This window comes from Leptonychotes weddellii, chromosome 4 (assembly GCF_054177405.1).
Source record: "Leptonychotes weddellii isolate Sample4059 chromosome 4, ASM5417740v2, whole genome shotgun sequence".
Classification (NCBI taxonomy): domain Eukaryota; kingdom Metazoa; phylum Chordata; class Mammalia; order Carnivora; family Phocidae; genus Leptonychotes; species Leptonychotes weddellii.
This window is the reverse complement of record NC_138372.1, coordinates 94,092,785-94,108,708: the sequence shown is the minus strand read 5'-3', so window position 1 is coordinate 94,108,708 and position 15,924 is coordinate 94,092,785.

Below are 15,924 nucleotides of genomic sequence, written 5' to 3'. Positions count from 1 at the left end.
GTGAAGAATCCTTTCCTGTGGTGGGAGGATGAGGGCAGCAGGTGGAAAATTCTTCAACGGGAAGGGGGAAGTTTTCAAGAGCTTTCCAGAGTTGTCTGTGTTGATGCTGTCAGGTAGGTGGCTGTCCTGTGATGATGGTGCTTAGTCTTACCTTGTCCTGGCCTTGAGCTGGTCCTGGCTCCAGTCTGAGTCCAAGCCGACACAGGCAACTTGTAGTTTGTACTCAATTGTGCCTCTTCCCGAAGTGGGGTAGTGCCTGAGCTTCTATTTTCAGAATCCTAGAGGAGGATAAGGATGCTTTTGATATTTTTTCCTTACATTTCTGTAGAGACCCTTGAGAAAACGGATACATGAAGGTCTTTCACAAAAGTAGTTACTGCCTGCTTTCTCTCTGGATACTTTCTTGTAAGGAGAACCAACCAAGGGAAGAAAATTCATTTGACTTAAGGATGCTTCTGTCTGTTATGCTTTCCTTAATTCTGAGAAAAATGTCTCATTTGGTGACCTCTGGGTCAGCATAAATACACGCATACATATGCACATTTATACATACGCACATTTATATATATATACACGGCAAGAAAATAGATGCTTGCAGGTATTGGAAAGCTAGAAATACAGTTGCACCCTTATAAAACATCATTATCTACATCAAAACAAATAATACAAAGTCAAAAGAAGAGAAAGTAGAGCCAACATGGCAGTCTGTTTCCCGGACTTTGGCCCTGCACTTGGTAGTGGCCTGTGATATGAGTAATTAACACTTGGTCTCATGGCTGGTCTTCTGTCCAATTCAAGCATCTAATCAAGGACTGACTTGGGTGGAATGTTCATCATTTTAAGAAAGCCAAATGCCCTGAGACCTTCAGCCTTGGCTATGGAGCTGTTTAAAACATGAAGGCCTGATTAAAGTGTTTGACTTAAAATTTGATAAAAAAACAAAAACAAAAAACACAAAGTGACAGAAGCCAAAGGGATCCTCTATTTCTGAAAGAAAGGCAAGGCAGAGTCATTGCAGCTTGATAGGAATGACCTGGCAGAGCAATGTAATGAAAGGGAAGAGAAAGACAGGGAGGGAAGGAGTCCCACTGCTCTTGGCTTGCAAGGAGCTCTCCCAAGCCTCAGAGCATGCAAGTCCCCCAGCTTCTGAAGCTTCCAGTAGCTCCAACGTCCAAAGGATAAAAACTTTCAAATTCTGTTTTGTTCCAAATTGGGAGTCCTGACTGAAATGTGGGTTTCTGAATCCAGGTTGTGAAAATACTGGGCCCTTGCTTCCAGGGAAAGACAATATAGCCCCTAAGCGGGGGCCTCTGCAGTACTGAGCTCTCATTTGGCTGAAGCACTGCCTTAGTTCTTTCTGAAGACATTGCTTCTGGTTGAATTTTGCATATCACATGCCTTAAATTTGGACACAGCACAAAGCTCTGTATTCAGGAAGGGGTAGAGACACTAGAGTGGAGAGGTTGCCTCATATGTGAAAAATGAAACTAATAGGGCGCCTGGGTGGCTCAGTTGCTTAAGCGACTGCCTGCGGCTCAGGTCATGATCCTGGAGTCCCTGCATCGAGTCCCTGGATCAAGTCCCTGCATCAAGTCCCTGCATCGAGTCCCGCCCCAACTCGCTGCTCGGCAGGGAGTCTGCTTCTCCCTCTGACCCTCCCCCCTCTCATGTGCTCGCTCTCTCTCATTCTCTCTTTCTCAAATAAATAAATAAAATCTTTAAAAAAAAAAAGAAAAACGAAACTAATATAACACCCTATGTTAGTTATATTTGAATGAAAAAAGAAAAAAAATGTCCTTTCAGAAACTGGATAGAATTATTTTTTTGAAAGACTTTAATGTGCTCTTTTCTGAAGAGTCTTGCTTGAAAATGCAAGAAATATAAAAGACATCATTTACGTCCTTGGAGGACCCCAAAGGAACCCTGTAGATAGGTCTAAACTCACTGAAGTAAGCAAGAGTTGGAAACAAGTTTTGAGCACACCAAGCCTGCCTTCCAAGGAAGGATACACAGTTACAAAGCGCCAAATTCTGGCAATACAAGAAAACTACTTTGTAGACAAGTTTTACCTTTATTTCTAGAGCTCCAGATTAAAATATTTCAGTTACATCCACTAATACTCCACTGGTTTGTTAGAGATTGATTGATTGATTGATTGATTGAAGTGAGGGAGAGCTGGCCAGCACAAGGCGGACTGAGGGCTGGGGGGGAGGAGCAGAGGGAGAGGGAGAGAAAATCTTAAACAGACTCCACCCTGAGCGTGGAGCCTGAGTCAGGGCTGGATCCCATGATCCAGAGACTAAGACCTGAGTGGAAACCAAGAGTCAGCAGCCCAATGACTGCGTAACCCAAGCACCCCTAGGGCTTTTTGTTATCTGATTTAAACTTTTTTTTAAACTTATTTTATTTAAATTCAATTAGTTAACATATAGTGATCATTAGTTTCAGATGTAAAGTTCAGTAATTCATCAGTTGCATATAACAACCAGTTCTCATTACATCAAGTGCCTTCCTTAATGCCCATCACCCAGTTACCCCATCCCCCCACCCCCTCCCCTCCAGCAACTCTCAGTTTATTCTCTATAGTTAAGAGTCTCTCATGGTTTTTCTCCCTCTCTGATTTCGTATTATTTATTTTCCCCTCCCTTCCACTATGATCCTGTTTTGTTTCTTAAATTCCACATATGAATGAAACCATATAATTGTCTTTCTCTGATTGACTTATTTTGCTCAGCCTAATACCTTCCGGTTCCTTCCATGTTGATCTAAATGGTAAGATTTCATCCTTTTTGATGGCTGAGTGGTGTATATATATATATATATATATATATATATATATACCATCTTCTTTATCCACTCATCTGTCAGTGGGCATCTGGGCTCTTTCCATAGTTTGACTATTATGGACATTGCTGCTATAAACACTGGGGTGCAGGTGCCCCTTCGGATCACTGCATTTGTATCTTTGGGGTAAATACCCAGTAGTGCAATTGCTGGGTCATAGGGTAGCTCTATTTTTAAATTCTTGAAAAACTGGTCAGTGCAAATGCCTGATCCAATATATGGGCAGGAGGGAGTAAGGTGTGTGTGTATGGAGGCACAAGAAAGTAACACGGTAGCAGAGATCCAATTTGCTGAACTTCCCAGTCCTATTTCTTTGTGAGGTGCCATTGTTCTATTATATTTAACATTGTTGTGGTGACATTCTTGGTTAGAACTGAATTATAGTAAGTGAAGTGGTTCTAAAAGAACATAAATTTACATAATCCAGAATTTGTTCTGGATTATCTGGAATTGGGTCTTAGACCTGATTAGATTTGAAGGTATTAAGGATCCTGATGTCAGGGGACATCATCAGTTTGTTGTAGGAATTCTCTGCCTTTACTGCCCGCAGTTCTTGGTCACGCCATTTCCAAGAATGAAGAGGTAGACCAGACAAAGAGTGGTGGGCAGCAAAGTAGTTTATTGAGCAAGAGTATAAAGCTCCTGGAGAGGGAGGGAGCCTGAGAGGGTTGCCTTCGGAGTTCCCAAGTTTAGGGGTTTTTATGAGCTCTTCTGCGGAACTATCTTAAGCAATCAGGGTGTGCTGAGTGGTGCCAATCAGGGCTCTGGTCATGTATCTGTCTGCCGATTAGGTTAATGTCTCTGTGCTGATGGTCTTTTTTGCTGACATCTGGGGACTTATGTCTTAACTGCCCCCTGCCTATGACATTGACAAATGCTTTGTGGTTAATTGACTTATTTTAGTACCTTTTGCAGAAGTCATTTTTTGCAAAGGTTGCAAAGCAGAATGCTGGTGCGGTCCTATCTAAGCTGTAAAACAGGATGTTAGTGCTGTTTTATTTTTGCTGTCCTGACTCCATATTTTCTTGTTGGGGACACTGGCCCTGACTACCTAACTGTCCAACTAACCCCTAACAAGTTCATGGCATGCAGTAGCAAGACATTTACTCAAGAGGCTCTCACTGTTCACTTGCTTGGTTGACTGAAAACTTGCACTAAAAAGTGGCCTATTGTAAATGAAGTTCAAGTGCCAGAACCTCTTTGGTATATTACAGAGGAAAGTATGCAAAGGATTAGGGAGATGAGGATGCTAGAGTGGATTTATCATGTAAGACAAGCTCATTCACCCTTATCTATATCCTCTAGAAAGATCAAGAATAACACTATTTTGAAGAAGGCTGTGGGAAGTACATTCAAGAACGCTTTCTCTGCATCCTCCAAGGACTCTGTGGTGGCTGTTTTGGGAAGGACAGTGGGAACTGCTGCCATTGAACCGTGATCCCTGAAATTAATGGAGATAATAGGAGATGGAGTTGAGAGTGTCACGTGACAATTAATTCCCAAAGACAAGGTGATCACAGTTAATACAATGGATACCAGACCTGAAGAACTAATCAGAATGGCTCAGCACTCTTTGTCGTTAACTCATCAGTGTCCCTAGATCTGAAAGAGATGGGTAGTCTATTAGAGTTTTACTTGATCTGTAAAAGCAGAAACATTTTTGTTCTAGTGAACATAAGTCTGACTTGAATCACAGTAGCCACACATCCTCATCAAATTCACAATAGTAGAGCCCTTTGAATGAAGGGAATATAGGTTCCCTCAAAGAAAGCTGCTATTTATATGGCTAAAAATTAATACTCTCAGACCTTTAGTCAAATAGCATGTTCATGCTAGAGTGATCTGAGTAGAATGCTCTATTAGTAAAAGTTCACTTTATAACAGATTATTTGACAATTGTACCATAATAAATATTACTTGACCTTAGCTATTATTGGTTATGCTTAGTTGCTAAAAAATACTATATAAGGATTATCATTAGGGTTGATTATCAGTCAAATCAGAATGAGGCAAGTTTAGGGCGCCTGCGTGGCTCAGTTGTTAAGCGTCTGCTTTGAGCTAAAGTCACAATCCCAGGGTCCTGGGATCAAGCCCCGCATCGGGCTCCCTGCTCAGTGGGAAGCCTGCTTCTCCCTCTCCCACTCCCCCTGCTTGTATTCCCTCTCTCTGTGTTCCCTCTCTCTGTCAAATAAATAAATAAAATCTTTAAAAAAAAAAAAAAGAATGAGGCAAGTTTAGAATTTGAACATTTATTTGACTGTCATGAGATTTACCTTTAGTGGGAAGCCAAAATAGAGTATCTAACTCTATTTAATTTAATATCTATTTGCATATTTAAGCAGAATTTAACAATTTTATAGGAGCATACATTGAAATTATTTATAACAACATTTGGTATTTTTTTTTTAAAGATTTTACTTATTTATCTGACAGAGAGAGACACAACGAGAGAGGCAACACAAGCAGGGGGAGTGGGAGAGGGAGAAGCAGGCTCTCTGCTGAACAGGGAACCCGATGTGGGGCTTGATCCCAGAACCCTGGGATCATGACCTGAGCCCAAGACAGATGCTTAAGGGCTGAGCCACCCAGGCACCCCAACATTTGGTATTTTTAATTTTAGTCATTCCAGATAGGTGTGGAGTGATATCTCATTGTGATTTTAATTTGCCTTTACCTAATGGCTAGTGATGTTGAATGGCTTTTACATGTGCTTATTTGAAGTCTTTATATCCTTTCAGGTGAAATATCTGTTCTTATCTTTTTCCATTTTCTAATTGGGTTGTTTGTTATTTTACTACTGAGTTTTGAAATTCTTTTTATATTCTAGACACTAGTCCTTTGTGGATATATGATTTGCAAATATTTTCTCCTTGTCTTTTCATTCTCTTAACAAAGTCTATTGTAGGGGCGCCTGGGTGGCTCAGTCATTAGCGTCTGCCTTCGGCTCAGGTCATGGTCTCAGGGTCCTGGGATGGTGTCAGGGTCCTGGAATCAAGCTCCGTGTTGGGCTCCCTGCTCAGTGGGAAGCCTGCTTCTCCCTCTCCCACTCCCCCTGCTTGTTTTCCCTCTCTCACTGTCTCTCTCTGTCAAATAAATAAATAAATAAATAAAATCTTAGGAAAAACAACAACAACAACAAAAACCCCCCAAAGTCTATTGTAGAGCATCGGTTTTTAGTTTTTATATGGTCCAATCTATCAATCTTTCCTTTTATGGATCATGCTTTTCGTGCCAAGATTAATAATTCTTTGCCTAGTCCTAAACCTTGAACATTTTCTCCTACTTTTCTATAAAAGTTTTATAATTTTACATTTTGCTTTTAAGCATGTGCTCTATCTTGAATTACTTTTGTTTAAGGTGTGAGGTTTAAGGCGAGGCGCATTTTTTGCCAATAGATGTCCAATTGCTCCAGCATCATTTGTTGAAAAAGGCTATCCTTCCTCCATTGAATTGCTCTTGCACCTTTATAAAAAATCAGTTGGACATAATTGTGTGGGTCTATTTGTGAGTTCTCTATTCTGTTCCATTGATCTATCTTTCTATCCCTTCACCAATACCACACTGTATTGCTTACTATAACTTTATAACCCTATATAATAACCTACCTAATCAGCTAAAATGATTCCTCCCAGTTTTTTCTTCTTTTTCAAGACAATTTTAGCTATTTAGGAGTCTGTTATTTCCATATAAGTTTTATAATATGCCTATCTATATCTATAAAATATTTTGCTGGGATTTTGATAGGAATTACACTAAACCTATAGATCAGTTTGGGGAGAGTTGACATCGTTACTATCTTGAGATGTCCAATCATGAATACAGTATATCTCTCCATTTATTTAGGTTTTTAAAATTTCTTTCATCAGTATCTTATAATTTTCAGCATACAAATCCTTTATTTGCTTTCTTAGATTTATATCTAAGTATTTAATTTTCTTTGGAGCAATTTTAAATTGTATTGTTTTTAAATTTCAATTAAATTCAATTAAATAATTTCCATGTATTCTTTGTTAGTGTATAGAAATGCAGTTGATTTTTATTTATTTTTTTTGTGAGAGAGAGAGCACGAGCAAGCACAAGGGGGGGGCAGAGGGGAGGAGGGGTGGAGGGGCAGAGGGAGAAGCAGGCTCCCCACTGAGCAGGGAGCCCAATATGGGACTCTATCCCAGGACCCTGGGATCATGACCCGAGCCGAAGGCAGACGTTTAACCAACTGAGTCACCCAGGCATCTGAAATGCAGTTGATTTTTGTGTGTTGATCTCATATCCCACAATCTTGTTGAACTCATTTCTTAGTTCTAGGTTTGCTTTTTCCTAGGAATTTTCTGTATAGACAGTTATGTCATCTGCAAATAGGGACAGTTTTCTTTCTTTCTTATTAATCTATATGCCTTTTATTTCTTTATTCTTGCCTTAGTGCAGTGGCCAGAACTTGCAATATGATATTGAATAAAAGTCCTGAGAGCAGACATCATTTTCTTGTTCCTAATCTTTGGGGGAAAGTGATGAGATAACAAAAGGCAAGCTGAGGGTAAAGGGCAAACTGACACTCCACATACCACCTCCCCCTCTCAAGGTGGGAGTGGGATAGATGTGACATTTTTCAGCCACTCACAACTGCCCAAGAACAAAGGAAGGAAAAAGCAAATGGTCAACTGATAAAGATCACAGTCATACAGGACCTAAAACTCCATCAGTTTGTAACTGTCTTAATGATTTACAAGAAAAACACAATCTTGAGAACAGTCAGACCTCCAGGAACCTATAGACTCAATTTCCTGGAGCCCTAATGTCACCTTCCCCCTCCATAGGATAAAAAACCCTATATAATCAGTTACTTCTCACACTTAAAATGCATCTTTCTCTGCCCAATGGGTCTTATCCCCGTGCATTAACAAAACCACCTTTTTGCATTGAAAACATCTCAAGAATTCTTACTTGACATTTCACTCTCGGACCCAAACACCAAATTATATCAGAAAGCATTCAGTATTTCACCACTAAGTATAATGTTAGCTGTAGGTTTTTTGGAAATGCTCTTTATTAAATTGAGGAAGTGCCTCTTTAGTCCTATTTATCCAAGAGTTTTATTCATGAATGGTATTGGATTTTATTGAATACTTGTTCTGCGTCAGTTGGTGTAATAGTATGTTGTGTCTTCTTCAGCCTGTTTGATGAAGTTTTAGAATGTAAGTGAGGTCCGGAGCCGACGACCAAGAAAGAATTCTTAAGACGTCTCTTGTGCAAAAAGGTGGTTTTATTAAAGCACGGGGACAGGACCCGTGGGCAGAAAGAGCTGCTGCCCTGTGGTCTTGAGGAGTGGCTGATTATATACTCAGGAGTTGGGGAGGTGAGGACAAAGGGGGTGTCCTGAAGGACTGTCATATTCTAAGGACTCTCCGGATACTGGAGGCCTGGTTATTGTCAAGCCAAGGCTGTTCTCCCCTCTAATGAGGCACTAACAGGAAGACAGTTGGGACCTTCCTGCAGGGATGCTACATTCTTCCTATCACACGTCCTTGTCAACGGGCTTTAGGTTTAGAAGAAATTCAATTTTATTTACATTTCCTTCTGGAAGCTATTGCTAAGGCTTTTGTAAGTAAACTGAGGGAGACTCCTGTCCTGCAAAAGACTGTGATCTCTATCAGTTAACCATTTGTTTTTCCTTTAGGGCAGCCCAGAGTGCCTGAGGAATGTTACATATATCCCAAAGGGGGGGTGGTGGTTTGTAGGGTGCCAGCTTCCGCTTTGTCCTCAGCTTGCCTTCTGCTCCCTCATCATGTTGATACAGTGAATTATGTAGAGGCCGCTTTAGACAACAGACTTGAGCAATGGAAACTTGATCACGGCAAAAGGGCCCGCAGCAACCACCTGGCTGAATACAGACAGACCCATCTAACTAACAGACAGGTACTAACTAACCAATGGCCTACTTACAACTAGGCACAGTAACCATAAAGGGGAAAATTCCATTCGTCACCATACCTCCTCATCTTCCCTCTTTAAAAACAGTGGCCTTGTGGCAGATGGCCTCTCCTTTGCTGTCTTGCCCACGGCTCCCTGGTGGTATATTCAATAAATTTCTATCTCCTTTGTTCTGCCTTGGGTGAATCCTTCCACCACCCATGCCACCGGCTTCCACCTGATCATCGCCCCACATCTGGGGGCTCCCATCTGATCAAAAGAGAGACACCACAAATTATATCAATTAATTTTTTAGTATTGAACCAACCTTGCACACTTGGAATAAATCCACTTTGTCGTGATGTATAATTCTTTTTATACATTGCAGGATTCAATCTGCTCATATTTTGCTGCTGATTCAATCTGCTAATATTTTTGCATTTAAATTCATGAGGGCTATTGGTTTATAGTTTTCTTTTGTACTATCTTTGCCTGGTTTAGGTATCAGGGTAATATTAGCCTCATAAAATGAGTTGGAAGGTGCTCCTTTCTCTTGTATACTCCAGATTAGATTGTGGAAAATTAATGTACTTCTTTAAATGTTTCATAGACTTTTCCAGTGAAACCATCTGGGCCTGGAGATTTCTTTATTGGGAGTTATTCAACTACAAAATAAATTCTTCAATCTTTACAGGATTTTCAGATTGTCTATTTTATCTTGGTTGAGTTTTGCTAGTTATTGAGAAATTAGCCCAATGCTTCTAAGTTTTTGAAGGTGTTTTTTGTTATTCATAACAAGCCTCAGGGCTGGTTGCCAGGGGAACTAATTGTGATTAGAAGGTTGGAACTTTCAGTCCTACCCTCCTACCCCTGGGGAGGGGAGAGGGACTGGAGGTTGAATCAATCACCCACAACCAATGATTTACTCAATCTTGCCTATGTAATGAAGCTTCCATCAAAAATCCCTGACCTACAGGGTTCAGCGAGCTTCCAAGGTGGTGAACACATGGAGGTGCTGGGAGAGTGGCAAGCCCAGAGAGGGCATGGAAGCTCTGCACCCCTTTCCACATACCTTGCCCTATGCGTCCCTTCCATCTGGTTGTTTCTGAGTTATATATATATTTTTTTATAACAAACCAGTAACCTAGTAAGTAAACTGTTTTCTGTGAGACACTCTAGCAAGCGAATTGAACCCAAGGAAGGGGTTCTGGGAACCCCTGGTTTATAGCTGGTGGGAAGCACGGGTAATAACCTGGACTGGTGATTGGCATCTGAAATGGGAGGGAGGCAATCTGGTGGGACTGAACTCTTAACCTGTGGGATCTAACACTATCTCCAGGTAGACAGTGTCAGAATTGAGTTACATTGTAGGACACCTAAGTGGTGTTGCAGAGTTACTTGATGTATGGAAAATTCATATAGCTGGTGTCAGAAGTGAAGTAATGTTGTAATACTAAGGCTAGAGGAGAGAAACCAGGGATGTTTTTCTTTTACAACAAGTTCACTGGGGGTAAGTTACTCTCCTAGTTTTCACTGCTTCACTCAGGATGCTCTTTGAGGAGTCTGATGATGATATAGGCATTCTTCAGTGTCCCCTGATTTTTTGAACCCAGCCCAAAGAACATCTTTAGTCTCTCTACCATTGGCTACCACATGCTCTGCCATTATCTTGACTTTCTTCGGATAATTTTCACCCTCCAAACTTGCTGACTTTCTTCCACTTGTTCTCTTAGTTCTGGACTCTCAGGGTATTGGCTCAGCTCAGGTTCTTAGAGGAAACACACACAGTAGAAGCCACAGTCAGGTCCCAGCTGCAGTTCCGAGGGCATGTTTAATAAACATTTCGGTGCCCCATGTCCTCAGAGAAAACAGAGTGGGAAAAGACCTTGAAGAGCAAAAACAATAACCTTATTTTACTGATGAGGAAGCACATAACACACCCCAAGGAACCCACATCTAAATTTCAGGGGACCTTGGTCAAACATAGGTATTTCTGCTGTGAAAACAAAGAGTCTTTCCTTGGACAATTCTTTCATCACAATTCTATAGTCCTATTATTTATACTCAGCCAGTTTTCAATTGTGGCTGATACAATGGGATCAAGGAACACAAGTATCAAGTAAAATTTATCACAGCCATAATTAAAATGTAGTGATGCACTTGTCTATAAGACGTCGGGCTTCTGTGCCAGAAGATCCTCTTCCTGAGAGCAGGCCCTCTGTCTGCCTTATTCACCCCATCTCCCCAGTGCCTCCACAAGAAACTGTCACATAAAACATTCAGTAAATATTTGTGGAATGGATAAATAACAGTTATCAGGAATAACTAACTTTTACTGATGTTGTCCAGTCCTAATCATATTTCCAAACAAATGCTGTCCTGGGTCTATGCTGACGAAATAAAAGCATGGCCTTAGGAAAAGCAGTCCAAGATTTGATATTTTCATTTATTTATTATTATTTTTAAAGTAAGCTCTACACCCAACATGGGGCTTGAACTCACAACCCTGAGATCAAGAGTCACATGCTCTACTGACTTAGCTAGCCAAACAGGCACCCCATAAAGCAGTCCAAAATTTCAATACCAGCTTCATCACATATCACATATGCTTTAATGGGTGATTTCACTCTCCTCTTTCAGCCTGTTCTGCTCACATCTAAAATAGAGAAGGAAGCATTAACCAAGAGAGTTTCTGGATGTTCAAATTAACATCAGCGGAGAAAGCTCCCAATCCCAGCATCATAGTCATTGGTGCACTTGTTAAAAGTATCTGGGGAATATATGAAAAATCCACAGTTAACATCATACTCAATGGTGAAAAACAGAACTTTTCCTCTAAGATGAGGAATAAGACAAGGGTGTCCACTCTTACCACTTTTATTTAACACAGTACTGGAAGTCCTAGCCACAGCAATCAGACAAGAAAAAGACATAAAAGGCATCCAAATTGGTCAGGAAGAATTAAAATTTTCACTATTTGCAGATGACATGATACTGTATATAGAAAACCCTAAAGACTCCATCAAAAAACTACTGGAACTCAGTTGGGGTGCCTGGGTGGCTCAGTCGTTAAGCATCTGCCTTCGGCTCAGGTCTTGATCCCAGGGTCCTGGGATCGAGCCCTGCATCGGGCTCCCTGCTCGGCAGGAAGCCTGCTTCTCCCTCTGCCACTCCCTCTGCTTGTGTTCCCTCTCTCGCTGTGTCTCTCTCTGTCAAATAAATAAATAAAATCTTAAAAAGAAAAAGAAAAAGAAAAAACTACTGGAACTCAGTAAAGTTGGAGGATACAAAATTAATATACAGAAATCTGTTGCATTTCTATACACTAATAATGAAGTAGCAGAAAGAAAAATTAAGAAAACAATTCCATTTACAATTGCACTAAAAAAAATAAAATACCTAGGGTTAAACTTAACCAAGGAGGCGAAATACCTAAGCTCCAAAAACTATAAAATGTTGATGAAAGAAATTGAGGATGACACAAACAAATGGAAAAATATTCCATGCTCATGGATTAGGAGAATAACTATTGTTAAAATGTCCGTACTACCCAAATCAATATACAGATTTAATGCAATCCCTATCAAAATATCAACATTTTTCACAGAACTAAAATAAATAATTCTAAAATTTGTATGGAAACATAAAACACCCTGAATAGCCAAAGCAATCTTGAAAAAGAACAAAACTGGAGGTATTGCAATCCCAGATTTCAAGATATACTACAAAGCTGTAGTAACCAAAACAATGTGGTACTGGAATAAAAATAGATACATAGATCAATAGAACAGAATAGAGAATCCAGAAATAGGCTCATGCCTTTTTTTTTTTTTTTTTAAAGTAGGCTCCATGCCCAGTGTGGAGCCCAGTGCAGGGCTTGAACTCATGACCCAGAGATCAAGACCTAAGCTGAGATCAAGAGTCAGATGCTTAACCAACTGAGCCACACAGGCACCCCTAAACTCATGCTTTTATGGTCAAGTAATCTATAACAAAGGAGGCAAGAATATACAGGGAGAAAAAAAACCAAACTCTTCAATATATGGTGTTGGGAAAATTGGACAGCTACATGCAAAAGAATGAAACTGGACTGCTTTCTTATACCCTACACAAAAATACTCAAAATGGATTAAAGACCTAAATGTGAGACCTGAAACCATAAAACTCCTTGAAGAAAACATAGGCAGTGACCTCTTTGACTTCAGTTGTAGAAACATTTTCTAGATGTCTCATTTGGCAAAAGAAAAAAAGCAAAATTTAAACTATTGGGACTACATAAAAATAAAAAGGTTTTGTGCAGTGAAGGAAATCAACAAAACAAAAAGAGAGTCTACTGAATGGAAGAAGATTTTGCAAAAGATGTATCCAATAAGGGGCTTAATATCCACATATATAAAGAACTTATACAACTCAACAACAAAAAGCCAAATAATACAATAAAAAAATGGGCAGAGGACATGAATAGTCATTTTTCCAAAGAAGACATACAGATGGCCAATAGACACATGAAAAGATGCTCAATATCACTCATCATCAGGGAAATGCAAATCAAAACCACAATGAGATATTCCCTCACACTTGTCAGAATGGTTAAAATAAAAAGCACAAGAAGTAAGTGTTGGCAAGTGAGGATGTGGAGAATAAGGATCCCTCGTGTACTGTTGGTAGGAAGGCAAGCCGGAGCAGCCACTGTGGAAAACAGTATGGAGGTTTCTCAAAAAATTAAAAATAGAACTACCAGTATGATCCAGTAATTCTACTTCTGGGTATTTACCCAAAGAAAAACATGAATTTGAAAAGATATATGCACCCCTATGTTTACTGCAGCATTATTTACAATTGCCAAAGTATGGAAGCAAGTGTCCACCCATAGAGGAATTGACAAAGAAGATGTGGTATTTATATACAATGGAACATTACTCAGCCATAAAAAGAATAAAATCTTGCCATTTGCAACAACATGGATGGAGCTACAGGATATAATGCTAAGTGAAATAAGTTAGTCAGAGAAAGACAAATACTGTAGATTTCACTCATATGTGGAATTTGAGAAACAAATGAACAAAGAAAAAGAGAGAGAAACAAAAAAACACTTAACTATAGAGAATAAACTGGTGATTGCTAGAGGGGAGGTGGGTAGGGGGATGGGTGAAATAGGTAAAGGAGATTAAGAGTAGACTTATTATGATGAGCACTGAGAAATGTATAGAATTGTTGAATTATTATATTGTACACCTGAAACTACTATAACATTGTATTAATTATCCTTGAATTTTAAAAAATAGCTGGGGATACAGCCCAAGAAACCACATTTCAGACAAATTCCCCAGGACATTTTCATGCAAAGGAAAAACCCCACCATTAAGCAAACAATTTGAGATGAAGATCCCCAAAGCCCTAATTGCAACAAGAGTGACTCAGCTGAAGCATGCAAGTCCTTTGTTCAGGGTGGTCTTTCAATGGTAAGTGTCCCTGTTTTCTTGAAAGAATGTCCCAACTGATTTGGTAAACAAAGAAAACACTGCTTCCCCAGTACATGTCTTTGGCTCCTTCTGTTTCCACGCCCCCCCCCCCCTTTTTTTTCTCTGCTCTAACTGCTGGGTATCTCAGCTCTTCATATGGATCATTTCTTCATGAAGTATCCTGTTACTGTCTTCTCCTCTTGGTGAAAGAGAGGGTGGAAATTAGTCTGGATCTCCATAGTTCTAGGCTTTCTTTTTTTTTTTTTAAAGATTTTATTTATTTATTTATTTATTTGAGAGAGAGAATGTGAAAGAGAGAGAGAGAGGGAGCATGAGATGGGGGAGGGTCAGAGGGAGAAGCAGACTCCCCGCTGAGCAGGGAGCCCGATGCGGGACTCGATCCCGGGACTCCAGGATCATGACCCGAGCCGAAGGCAGTCGCTCAACCAACTGAGCCACCCAGGCGCCCCAGTTCTAGGCTTTCTGCTAAGCCACCTCAGTGACCTGAAAGAAATCATGATTGATAAAAAGTCAAAAAAGAGGATCTCAGAGGACGATGAGATCATAAGGGCAGCCCCTTATGGGAGATAGAACAAAGGCATGATCAATGTCAGATCTTTTAACATGGGGGAAACGTACCAATTAATTATGGAGAGGACGCTAACATGGAGAAAGAGAGGAGGGTGAGGACCATCCAGAGGAGTGTGAGAAGAAAGAAAAAAGTGGATTAAATGAAGATGGAAACAAATGGTGTTTTAATTGGGTGGGGAGGAGGATATTTACTGTTGAGATAGTCTCGGGAGAATCCTATGCGTAATCAGAAGCTTCATTAGCAACCAGGAGAATTGAGAGTGCTTGATCACAGAGAGGGAGGCTCAGTGTGCCAGAGCTTAATGCCTGAGGCATTGCTTGTAGGCCAAGCTCCAACAAAATTCCCAGTTAACTGTCTGGAGTTACAAGCATAGAAATAGAATATAAGGAGAGCTTCCTACCCAGAGAGGCTCTGCCCTTTGGTTGTCTAGCCAAACCAACACCCAATGCAGCCTGCTCTAAAAGTCTACATTCTGGGCATTGCCTATTTTAGCAGCCATTTGCAGTCTTTTTATACCTTTCTGCCAAAACTGCCAACCAACCACCTTTAAAAACCTAAAATACTGCTGCTTGTTCAATCCTCCTTATATAAGTACAATATCAAGGCATACATATTCCCATCCCCCTACCTTTATTGAGGACTGTCGTAAAGTCGTTCCTCCTCCTCCCCCGTTTAAAGATTTTATTTATTTATTTGAGAGAGAGTGAGAGAGAGAGAGCATGAGCAGAGGGAGAGGGAGAAGCAGACTCCCCTGCTGAGCAGGGAGCCTGATGCAATGCAGGGCTCAATCCCAGGACCCTGGGATCATGACCTGAGCCGAAGGCAGATGCTTAACCGACTGAGCCACCCAGACACCCCTCCTCATTCCTTTCTAATTAAAATAGATTTTATGGCTCTTTCTCAAATAAAAAATCAAAGAGTTCTGGATATTTCTTTTTCTTCTTTGAGTCCTCTCCAGTTTTCAAATGGTCACATTCTTCAAAAAAAAATAGTAACTAAAACAAATGTAGTATTCTACTGAGGTATAACTAATTAATTTGGTAGAAGGGTTTCTCCCCCTGACTTTTGATATTCTTCTTAATATACTCCAATACCATTTTCCTTTTCCTCACAGTGGAATAT